Here is a 13,472-nt window from a genome sequence, read left to right as displayed (position 1 = left end):
GTTATTTTTCACTGAAGTATTACCCTTTTTTTCAATACGTTGCTTTAATCTTGTATCTTCAGTGGTTAAGCGATCACTCACAAATCCTAAGTTCAATAATAGGTATTCTTTGCAGGTGTTTCCAACTCATCAGACTCCTTGAAAGCCTTGCCAATGTCTTAAATTCAATAATTTCCTGGGTAGTGCGCACGGCACGAAGGTACATAAAAATTGACATATTTTAGTCAACTATAGGCTTATTATTCAAATCTGTGGTATTAGTTAATATATCTAAGAGTTGAACTATAGTATAGAACCTTTATTTTGATGCTATTGCATCTTCTATACCTATGGGTCCAAGTATCCTTTAATTATGACTGGGCAACCTTCAAGTAGGTACAATTTCCAGCGCCTCTGAAGGATTATAAGAGTATTTTATGAGTAGAAATGGAAAATAATTAGTTATACTTGAATTCATTCTTGATAAAAGATCTTACTAGCTTGCTTTTGTGTTGACAGGACACGTATTAACACACACACAAAAGAAAAGAAAATATCAATTACTATATGTAGTGTCAACATAAAAACAATCTTAAACAAACATCAAGAAAAACATAAAATCTCAATTATTCTTTTTTACTTCATATATAACAGTCCAATTTTTCATAGTCACATTGGAGCTAATTTTATACTTTTTATTCAATTTTGTGGGATGAGTTAATATAACCCAGAATGTTAACTATAGTTTAAAACCCTTATTTGATTTCAGAGAATAATATTGACCCACATATGGTCCCTTTAAAATAAATATAAAATCTATCAATTTTTTATTGTGACGATCAATTTTGGCTACTTTAAGAGTGCAAAGGCTTAATGAGAATAATTTGTTGATAGAAATGAAGGGATAGCCATCGAAGAATACAAATGTCATCCTGATTTAATTTTGATATAAATCAATCTAGCTTCCTTTTGATTTGATGGGCACATATTTTGCTATTTTATATGTATTTATTATTTAAGTAAAAGATAGTCTATAGATTAGATATTATTATGTTGGTAGTCTCTACAATGCTAAAGAGAAGTCATTAGTCATTGGTTTACTTAGTTACTTACCCTCAACGTGCCTGTTAATGTATGTTCTTACGGTACGTTAGTGTTATCAGTGTTGGTTTTTGGTCTGGAAATCCTACACCAGTCTGAGACCCTTATAATTTTAACTAATTCGCTCAAACATGAGCCTGAGTGGATTCGTGGTAAAATTTGGTCGACAAAAGTAATCAGATCTGATCCGGTCCCACGTTTTTTTGTTTTGTTTTTAAATAGGAAAAGGGAGGGAAAATATTGAATTGAATTTCGGTTCACGATCTAATTTCGCACCAGATTGGCTTAAAAAGTCAATTATGACCGAATGGAGAAAAACGAACCCTCACTAAGTCTCAAAAGTAGTAATTGTTTAATCTACTGTTAACCTTTTTTAAGTCAGAGCTATTCAAGAGACATTTTTTACGAGTCCGAGTTGAATTTGTAGTCGGAGAGGAGACTGCCTTTTTGTGCAATTGCGTCATAATTTTGTCTGTTTATATATTTTTTGAATAAAAATAAAAAGAGGAAGCAACAAGCAATCGGTAAATAAATTACTATTCAGCACTAATTAGAAAGAGAAACATCCTTAAAACCAAGGGAAGATAGTGTTGAGGTAGTCATATGAAAGTCGTGCGTATAATGGGCATTTAAAAAAAAAAGAAACCAAAAATCAACATGGTAACCCTGACAATTTGAATGTTTTGGAGGAGATCAGCTACAATCAGCTGTAACAAGGGAGGAAGATGAAAATTCCTTCTTGTTACTACAAATTAAAATAAAAAGCCAGGCAATAATCAACACAATTTACATCACTGTTCATATCTGTGACTCTGGCTACGTCTCGTGAAGAAATAGAGCTAGATGTCATCAATACAATGAATTCCTCCAATGTATGATCCTTTATTCACTGTTTGTTCATCTCTTTTGAGTTTAACCTTAGCCAAGGAATCGTAGGAAGTCTCTCCAAGGTGCTCCTCTTCGACTCATCAATAAAATGTAGTAAAAATATATATTCTTTGGTTTAGGATCCTCTTATAACTTATAACCAAATCATCAAGTAAGGTTCAGTTGTTCTTTTCTACAACTCACAACAAATTAGAATTCTTTTTTTTTTTTTTGCCCTATGTCTGAAGTTGCCCCCAACTAACATGTGCCAAAATGTTCTTGGCTTGTTCTATGACTTCAAGAACAGAATATTTAAACAAACTCTTAAATTAACCAAAAAAGATTTTATCATACAAGTCAACAAAAATATTTTAAATTCCAATTTGTGGTAGTACTTCACAAGCTGATCATGAATCTGTTGTGATTTTTTAAAATATAAAATCTGGTTTTGGAGGATTTTTCGATGTGAGATTCTTATGCATTTTATAGATTAGTTTTGTTCTTTCAAAATTTTATATTCATTTCAAATATGTGCTTATATTTGATATGCAATCTTCCAATACTGAGAATTGAGATTTAAAGATAAGCAAAAAAAAAAACTCAATATTTTAAGGGTTTTGTTTGAAAAGGAATAACGTCTCGGTTACTCAATTTTTTTACGGGAACGATTTGAAGCATTCATAATCAATGTTTTAATATGGTTCTAGAAGGTCTACATTGTTAAAAATGCAATATTAATTTGATATGTAAATAAATATATTTTTTTAAAGCGCAAATTGATCCATTTTAAGTACTTAAATTTTTATATATGGAAATAAATAACATATCCAAATATTAATAGGCAAACAATGACATTTTATATTTTATAACTTTTAACTGGGTCATTAATTTTTCTCATACTCAAAAGGTTATAAAAAATGTAAAAAAATAACAAATTGAAAAGGATCGAGAACCAGATTTGATATGCACATACTAATTAGAGATTCTTGATCAGTTTGTCAAGTACTAATTCAATTGAACATTGGTTGACTTCAGATATTAGTAATCGCAGGAGATAAATATTAAATATGAAAAAATTACTCCAACTGAAGGGACCGTACTATTCCACTTCTAAAAATTTACAATCATCCTATAACAGTCCAAAAAAAAATCATTTAGAAAATGAACCAAAGCTCTGAGTTTGGTACACTCACCACCAGTGATGATAATCGGTAGAATTTTGGGCATTTAAAAAAAGAAACCGTAAATCACCATCCTGGTAACCCTAACAATTCGAATACATCTCACATAATATATACTATCGCAGCTAAACAGATTAAGATTTTCCCTGAAAATGATTGACATGGTTGCAACTATATTAATATATTCTTCTTCTAAACTTAGCTCTTTGTGTGGGGAAGATTATTTTGAGATAACTCGGGTATGCAAGCAAGAAAAACCTTTGTTTCCAACCTTTTCCCTTATAGCATTAGAATATTTACATGAACCCCTACGTTTCATCTCTAAAAATGAAATGGCTCTCTTTTAAGCAGATAACTTAACTGTCTACTGCACGGGCCCTTAGGTCTAGTGGGCATCACCAACAAGACTGAAGTCTTATCTTCACTAGAATAACTTTTGAAGAGATTTTCTCCAGTAGATCAACTCTTGTTTAAGTCTTAGTAACAAAAAAGGATGGAGCGATAGGCATCGACACTACCAAAGGGAAAGTCCTTCAATATATCACTAGCACTACGTCGTGGTATGATGAGCACCATATAAATATCATAGATAGAGTAAAAATATGGAATGACATTGCAATATCCGGAGTAGTCCTCTTACTTATGTATATACCTTATTCAGAGAAAATGAAAGACAAGATACAGATCATCCAGGGAAAATTTATATGGGGTTCAAAGCGAGTTTATCTTTTAACGAGCCGCCATTATGCTCAAATTTCATCGTGAAGTCTAGAAAATATAAATACTGTTTAGAAATCTTTAAACTTCACATGACTGATTAGACTCAGAAGTTGTTACGATTTCTGGGCAATTTTTTTTTCATGGGTCCTGCAGAGTTGTATAAGTCTTCAGATACTGGAAGCAAATGACCAATTTTTGGAAATCAATTGTGTACTCCGTTCTTTCTATGCTAGGCGTAGAAAAAACCACTGAACTTCAACCATTGATTGAGCACTAGTACATCCTGGTCCAAAAATGGGATTAAACCCACCGCCACTATTTAAGCAACCATTAAGAGCCCCTCACAACTCCTCATTTGCATCCCAAATGTTGGGGTCCCGCCGAATCCCAAAATGGGATAAAAACCACCTTAACCATTTCCATTCCCCCCCGAGGTTTGAGGCTGTTTCAAGTTTAATCTCGTTTTGGGAACGGGCGTTACACGAAAGCTGATCCAACTTCCTGGATATAAATTGAGGTGTTGGGAGTTGCCCTTGAAGAAAACTTATCTTCTGGCGGTGGTGGGGTTCCTCTCTTTTTGGGACCCGGCAATACATGAAAACATCCCGACTTTCAGGGTATAAATGGGGGTTGGGAATTGAGAGGCCATTACTGTTGTTTATGTATAGGGGGGGGGGGATGTCTCCTATAATTTTACATTTTCTATTTTATATGTATAAGGAAATAATAAAATAAATAAGAATATTTATAATGTATTAACGTCATAATAACTATTAATTTTAATTGGGGGTTTGAGAAGGGACCTTAAAAGTAATTTAATTAACAGCAGTGGGTTTCATCTCATTTTAGGACAATGCGGTACCCGAAATAGCCCAAAATTTGTAAGTATAAATTGGGGTTTGTGATGGTTCCTTACTGTTAGTTTATGTAGGGGTGGTGGGGTAAATATCTCGGCCGGGAAATGTCATAGAAAGTGTTTTTCATATTTTGTAATGTAATATTTTCTGGTCGATGTTCTGTCAGTCCACGTTTTGTCCATTCGACATTTTGTCGGTTGATGTTTTGACCTACTACCCATGATATGTATATTGGTCTCTCAAGAGATTCAATATGTCTTATAATTATTAATGATCTCTGTCAATGAGCCTTGCTTCCGTCTTACTATTGAGTATGCACTAATAAGTATATGCAATCATAAATATAGTCTTAAGTCATTTTTCCTACAATAACAACACTTCAAACTATGTAATCCTTCATTCAAAATGAGTTGTAATTATCTATTCATACATGTATATTATTTCATCATTGGGTCTTATATATGTACAGAGGGTGGTGATTAGAGTTGTATAAAATATGTCCTCTCGGTATGTAAAAATAAAAGGAACCAAAAATTAAGGCTGTAATCCTGACAAATGGAAGAATGTTTGAAAGAAGATGAACTAAGCTGTCATGACGTCTCACTAAATTATATGAAAGCATCCGTGAGGGGAAGGAAATAACCACAAAATATCGAGTGGAAACTTGAAAGTTACATACTTTGAAAGAAATAAGGAAATTATTTAACTATACATTTAACAAAAATCTTAATTAAATTGGCCTCACTGATGGTGACAAGCCTCTTGCAAAAAGAGTTGCATGTATTCTAAATGAAGTTCGGGTCCATGGCAACCTAATTCTCGTCGACAGAAGCCTTTATGGCTTCAACGTTCCAGTGACGGATACTACAGGTCCTCCTCTCGATGTGCGGCCAGAAAGAAAAATCGAGGGTATTGACATCTGAACTGTATGTTGGCCACATTATCTTGTCCCAGAAAGGGATGTTGTTAGCTAAGAAGGTCTGAGTAACTTTTACAGTCTGAGCAGGACCCCATCTTCCTGAATGATGACGTTGCTGTCGAGGAAATTTGTCTGTACTCAGATTGCCCTAGAAAACGGCATGATTCTTGGCATGGGAGCGCAGAGACTTGGTTGGGTCCTTTTAGATGACATCTTTGAGGGCATCTGTAATAATGATGGGCTTTTTTAAGGAGCCCTCCTTCCTCCCTATGGTCTCTTTGTGGTTTAGCCTCTTTTTAACATTGTAGAGGGTCTTACTAACCATTCAATCAGCCAGCCCACCTCTTTTGGAGAGTGACCCGCATGAAGAAGTGTTGATACACTAAGCCTTTAATCTCACAGTGAGACATTTATCGTCCTATTTAAAAAAATTAAAAGCAGCAGGTGTTTGAGATATATGTCTACCTATAGCACTACAGACAGTTCTAATTTACTAACACAAAACCTCTCAAAACAATATAATATAAGTGTATAAGTTTCAAGTTTCCATCCGGTACTACTCTGTATAAAACAAGGACATCGCCGTCGGAGTAATTCCTACATAAGTCTAGAAGGGCTTACTCTTATAATTCCCAAGTAACAAACCCTCATTTTTACTCTCCGTGTTTCATGAGCATACACACAAGTTATTACTAGGACTACAAGAGAGAAGGACTGGAGACAGAATCCAGGAAGTTGTTGACTGCAGTTCCCAAATTCTATTTTTTTTAATTTTTTTCTTTATTTATTTGTTTGTTATCGAGGTAAACCTGACAATTGGAAGAATGTTTTGGAGAAGAACACATTAGCTGTCCTGAGGTTTTATTAAACTAAGTATCCAAGAGTAGAAGTAATAAACGCAAATCCCACTCCGTATGTAGAAAGGCAGGAGTTACTCCGATATCGATCATAAATTTTACTCAGAGTCCAGTAAGGTTTTATACGTATAACTCCCCAACTAATTATCATTAATGCCTTTCATGAACACACACACTTATAATTACTTGATACTTATATGTTATCCCTTCAAGAATTACATAATAAAAATATCAGCTTTGGAAAATATAAAATGCTCTTCAGATTTCCAACTAGAAAAAGGCCTCGTAGGCCTTATGGTCTTATTTTATACAACTCTAGTGACTACAGGTAAATTATTCCATGGTGTATATCACTGATCTTCATCATTAATCTTGGAGATCAATCTTTGCAGGAGCAGGAATTGGAAGTTATGAAGAATAAGTCATGTATGTACATACCTTGATAAATCTAATAGTGTTGGGTTTCAGTCTCAAAATCTTAGACCGGTCTACGATCATTATAATTTTTAGTAGATCAAACTAATTTTTTTCTTTAAAGAAGTTGGGTATGTACCATATTGGGAATTATTTATGTATTTACTGTATGGAGCGGAGTCTCCATAACCCTTTTCAAGCCATTGCTTTGCTTGAACGGTATTTTTTTCCATTCAAGAAGAAGTCTAAAAAAAAAACACAAAAAAAAACGAATTTTATTTTTATCCATTGCCTAGGAAAAAACAACAGATGCATAACATTTAGCACAATAGCACACAAACTAAAGAACATATTATCCTGAGATTTTGACAACTGCCCTTGGAAGGTTAGTACTAATTGAAAATGAGGTGAATAAAAAAAAACATAGCGACATCTATGTGTCAAACCCAGGACTTTTCAACTCATTTGTTATTTTGAATCACAAGTTCAAGCTTTAAATTACAAAGGCAATCCTTTCAACTTATTTGACAAGCCAAGCATAGGATTCTCTTCTACTCTAATTTTTATACATTCTATAAGTTTGAACATTTTTTTCAATTAGAACAAAATAATTAATATTATCCTCAAACTTGTATGGTCATTCCAAATACGGACTTATAGTACATGACAGATCATCTATGTAATTCTAAAAAAATGCAAAATAAATTATTCATAATTATGATTTTAAGGGATTTATTTGGAGATGAATAACACCTAGGTGTGTTATTGTGTTAAGTTTTTGGCTTTTTTTTATCTCCCCCTCCTATATTTGCATTTAGTACACATAATCTATGTACTTTATTACATTCATTGATGAAAATCGGTTTTGTTTTGTAACTCGCCCGTTTTTTTTATTCAATAGGTAATCTGAATAATTAATTTTCTTTTCCTAAGCTTTGTCATTATTGTTTCACTCCCAACCAACTCTCAACTTTCTTTTCAACTAGCTTCAATTATATTCAAACACCGATGGAACATTCATACAGACTCATAAAAGACGTAGGGAGAGTAACCTTGAGGATTTGTTGCGGAGTTATAATTGTAAATCCTTTTTGGACTCAGGAGAATTAAGAATCGACATCAGAGTAATTCTTGCCTATTTTTTTCTATCCCTACTCCTTCGTAACAGCTGATTTAATGAAACGTCAAGACAGCTAAGCTGCTCTGTCTCCTCCGAAATATTCTTGAAATTTTCAGGGTGTCCATGTTCATTTTTGGTTTCTTCATTTTAACATGCCCAATATACACACAATTTACATCACTACTAATTAAAGTCCCTAAGATAGAAAAATAGCTTTAAGTTGCTCAAAAAAAGATTACGTGTAGTTTAACAATAGAGGTACTTGTATTTGATCCTATTTTTGTTTATTGGTATCTTTTTTTAATTCCACAATACCATTAATTATCAGAGAATTGTAAATATTAATTATAATTATTCAATCCACAAAGACAGAGATCATCATGGATTTATTATTATACACAGCTAAAGATATATATACAGGGTGCCACATATTGATTACCACTTTTTGAAAGTTAAAATTAAACGTTTATTCATGAAATATTATAATCAGGGGTTGATACCACCAAAATTTTTAGACAATCTGCTTTAAAATGATATATCACATTTTCCAGTTGGAGTAAAATGTAGATGCGAATAAAACAAAGGCAATGAATGTTTGATTTGATCGTTGCACGATGGCTATGTAGAAAGATTATCAATATGGTAAATATAAATAAGTCATATTTAAACTTTAATAAAGTGAAAATGGGTATGTGGCACCCTCTACAAAGTTAATATTATATGGTAGCACTCTTTAAAATAAGAGAAGATTATTCTTATTTTCACAGGGGAAATATACTCTTTAGATCCATTTCATCATAATATTTTTTCGTTGCCGTTGATGACTAACATATTACAGGTATGTACTATTTCATAACACCATGAAATAAGCTAAGAACACTATCAAGAAAACATACTTATCTAATCGCTTAATGTGCATACTAAAAACATATATGTAATATGTATGTACATATGTATAACACACAATAACAAAAATTACATTTATAAGGAAGAAATGATGTCTGTACTTCATCATCTAATACACCCAAACATTATGTAACGTTGAATAAGATAACCACTCTCCTTTTCCCAAAAAAGTGCTAATAATTAGGAGTGGGCATATTGGAGAAGGCGAGAAGAAGTCAATACTGCTGAATTAACAACCTTGTTAACATCAGCTCCCTGTTATTTGAGTTTGGAAGGAGAAAATGTACTACTTGAACTATAGTGAAATAATTAAAGGATTTGAGTAAATTGTAGAGCCTAACCTGAATTCTTCAATTTGTACTAATAACATTCAATTATGTTTTTTATTTGCTAGTACACAAAATATTTGTGGATGGACATTTCGTAGAGCATGAAGAGAAGGTGATACATATAGATCTACTGAATTAAGACCCTTGCTAACATTAGCTGCCATTTATATGATTTTAGGAGGAGAAAATGTATTATTGCTATAGAGAGGAGAATCTTCAACATTTGAAATAACATTAGTACAGGGAAAATAATAAAATTTTACTTATTTTATTATGGATTTTCAAAACAGTTTATATCAAAGATATGCAATAATACTTGCTTCAGAGGGAAATATTAGCACCACAACGACATATAACGTTTTGTTCAAACTAAGGAATACTTTATAAGTTGAATGATCATTTTTTTTTTTTTATTTTTTTTTATTACCTACTAAGGGCTATATTTTCTATCTTACTATTCGTAAAAATAGTTATTAAATAAAAAAGTTTGGGTTGACTGTTTCATAATAATTATTTTTAATTTTAGTTAATAAATGATTACCTCTGCTACGAAGTTGAACGCAGGGTATGTCTATACCTCTGTTTATTGGTTATTCACCAGGATTACGGCAAAAGTTAGACGTGGATTTTAATTAAATTTGGTAAGAAAGATTATATATGGTCACAGTAAGAGGCCATAAAATTTTGAGAGGTCAACACAAAACGTAAAAATGTATACCCGACCATATCTTAAGAATCTGACTCAATTTGATTTTAGGCGGTTTAGAAGGTTTTGCGCTCAACCGATTGGCCATACCTGAATTACAGAAAAGCCATGCCAGTGTTTCCTGTCATCAAATCAGCTACGGTTCTAACAGTCTTATTTTCTGTTTGATGCTCCTGGTGGGAAGTGTGATCGGCTCACTACTCCTACAGACACCTGGGAAGAAAATGATAGCTACTAGAAAGGAAAGAATTTTGAAAAGTCATAAAAGTGACCAATGATGTGGCTGTGAGAGGTGTGAAACGGATGAGTGACTTCGCGACTCGAATCACAACTGAGCCAGATCAAAGAATTTGCTTACTAAAATTATTAAGTACCCCCGGAACAAATTTGACACTTTCAAGGAAGCCACATTGAACAAGTGACAATACATATATTGGTGACATCCTATTGACAAATTAATTTTTTGCTCACTTTTGTTATTATGCTATTTGTGTATTTGTGAATTAAAAATAATTAAAATTTTCAAGAGTATTCATTTGTTTAATTTTATGTTCAACAAAGTTTTATTAACATTTATTTGATAGCAATTTTAACACAATAAATTAACCTCTGGGTAGCTACAATAAAAAAAAAAAAACATAATATCTTGAATTTAGCAGCAATTTAAAAAAAATAAACGGCTCTTGCCGATGGTATATCCAAGTCCAAAATAAATGGTATGTGTATATTTAGTTAGTTTAGAACTTGGAGAATAGGAATCCTATCAATTTGCATATATATGATAAAAAAAGTCTAAATATAAAGAGGTGTAATATGGTGGCCTCCCTCATCCCCTGATCTCATCGTGCTTGACAATTTCTGGTGGAACGGCGGCTAGGGAAAGTCAATTTCGACTCCTCTCCTACATTTGAATTCTCTCAAAGAAGACTTGGGACAAGGTCCCTGAAGAAAGCTTTAAGAAGGTCTTTATTAGTTTCCACTCTCGTATCGAGGCAGTTATCACTGTCGGGAAATGAGATATAAATAAAAGGGTTCAATTTAAATTACCTTGTCTAATTGGCTATTTTAGTTTTAAATTATGTAGTACAAGCATTTCAACAACTCCTTTATTTCGATACATATTGATTTTGTACCTGTAGGATTTGAATACCCTTTTGCGTGTGTCGGAGTGAGTAAGATTAGAGACCATTCCGAGTTTTCCAATATAATAATATGTAAAAATAATAACGATAATTATATGTACTACCTATACTTATATATTTTACCTGTCTTTGTGATTTATAATAATAACGGAATTTCAACATCTGACTAAACTGTAGCATCCATAAAGATACTCCTAAGTAAATAAAAGTATAAGCAAACTTTGTGTCATTTTATCATAGCAATTACATCAAGAAGGAACTGAATAAAATCGTGTAAATACTCAATTACCGTTATTACTCAAAATATATTATATCACCCTCAACTAAAAATATAATACTTAATGTCATGAATAAAAGATACCTATGTGGAAGCAATATTTACTCAAAATTTTGAGAATTATCAGGAATTCCTTATGCGAGGACTATGCATAGTGATGAAAATCCAGTGTATTTTTTTAACTCATCAGGTTGGTTTTTTTTTGAATTGGTAATCTGAAGAATGATTTTTCCTTTAATCAGTTATTGTCATTATTATTCAACTACTAAGTAGTGTACATATTTTCCTATTACATTCAATTATATTAAAAATCAAGGTTATGCTCTATTCATGTTCAGCATCGCTCCCAGTCTCGGTTCTTTCTTTTCAACGATTTCGGTTCAGTTTTATCGGTCTTGGTTCCAATCTTCGGTCTTGATTTTCTTTTTTTTGCATGCTCAGTTCGGTACCAGGTACATAAAACATGTGGCGTCCCTAGGAAATTTATGTCTAGGAAATGGCATTTGATACAATCAGGGCCGCCGCTTTCTTATACGCAGATTGCGTAGTGCACCAAGTTCCAGAAGGGCCCCCCGGAAACTAAAGTTACTTAAGACAATGGTTGTCCAAGTGGGGACCGTGAGGGGAGGGGTGGTGGTGCAGGAAGATGAAGAATTGAGTATTGCTTTCAGTCTACATATACTATGTATAAAGGGGGGCTCTGCTAAAAATGTACTATGGTAGGGGGCTAGTCATAGTTAAGGTTGGGAAACCCTGGCTTCCAAAATATTACAGTTATTATAATATAGGCCACCGACAAGCCTGGTAGCGGACCTGGATCCATAATCTACTCCACCCCTTCCCTCTTCTATTTACAACCTCTAGTGCCTAAACCCACTTTTTCCAGATCCATAAGAATCTTTTAGCTATTTGGAACTCAGATACAACTGTATCTCCCTAGCGAGGAAAAAAACACTGCAATTGCAGAAAAAAACACACTCAAAAATTGACTTATTGATAAAAGCTAATTTATTTTTAATAATATATTGTGTATTATCTCAATGTATTCTATATAGGAACATGGGCACAAGAACCAAGACCGATAAACAATATATGGCGGTCTCTGTTCGACTTTGCCAGTTCTGGTTCTAGTGTTTCAAGAACCGGAATCGCTAGACAGATAAGGGCACAACCTTGGCCAAAACCTGATTGAACCTTCGTGTGTGCACATAACAGGCGAAGAGTTACTTTGAGGATTTATTGCAGCTATAATTTTAACTACTTGTTGGACTCAGAGTACATATAATTGAGGATCGACATTGGAGTAATTCCATCATATTATGTCCTTCCTAAATGAGGGGGGATTTTTGTTTATTTCTTTCCTCTCATAGCTGATCGCAAGTAATTTGATAAAACTGCTCTCCTCCCAAATATTCTTCAAATTGTCAGAATTACAAACCTCATTTTCGTTTTCTTTTATTTTTACATACCAACAGGACATATTTTACTCATTGCTGTACATGGTACTCCAAATTGTTTTTAGTAATTGATATCATGTGGCGATTATGAATTTTCAGATTCAAAAAGTTTTGCTTCTCCACGAGGAAGAAATATGATTAATAATATTAATGGGAATGGAACATTAATATTAGAGAATGGAAAATGAGCTCAATTAGTGTGTAAAAATTACATCCTCCACTTAATTTGTACAATAACCTTATACAAGTTATAACCTGTACAATCAGATTGTACAGGTTAATTACTCGGAAACACCGCGATCAAATTCTTCCGCTCTAGAAACCCTTTAAAAAATCCTTTTAAGGAAGGTTAATAGAAATACAAGGTTAGACCATTATGTAATCAGGGTTGCTAGAATTTTCAATCTGATGTATTGTACCGACTGCTGGGCAAGATAGGCAGATTTTGACACAACACGCAACGACTCATAGTTTATGACGTGACTATTGCTAGAATTTTCTATTTTATACATAGTATCGACTGCTGGGAAAGAAAAACAAATTTTGACAAAACACCCAACATCCCAACATCTTCTATGACGTCAATATTAAAAGCATGATGGAAGTCAAACATCCGTCGTCCACGCGTTATGGTATAACC

At 33.2% G+C, this 13,472-nt stretch overlaps 1 protein-coding gene and 1 long non-coding RNA gene across 5 annotated transcripts in view; one reads left to right on the top strand and one right to left on the bottom strand.

The window, feature by feature from the left end:
- Reph (Regulator of eph expression) overlaps positions 1-13,472 on the bottom strand; it is a 72,341-nt gene that overhangs the window by 19,003 nt on the left and 39,866 nt on the right. The gene's annotated exons all lie outside the window — the stretch shown is intronic.
- Positions 9,125-9,556, top strand: LOC121125027 (uncharacterized). Its single transcript, XR_005866534.2, has 3 exons — positions 9,125-9,243; positions 9,316-9,362; positions 9,429-9,556. It is a non-coding gene; the product is annotated as an uncharacterized lncRNA (long non-coding RNA).

Source organism: Lepeophtheirus salmonis, chromosome 10, assembly GCF_016086655.4.
Source record: "Lepeophtheirus salmonis chromosome 10, UVic_Lsal_1.4, whole genome shotgun sequence".
Taxonomy (NCBI): Eukaryota; Metazoa; Arthropoda; class Copepoda; order Siphonostomatoida; family Caligidae; genus Lepeophtheirus; species Lepeophtheirus salmonis.
Note: the sequence above shows the minus strand (reverse complement) of the source record. Positions and strands in the feature narration are given on the sequence as shown.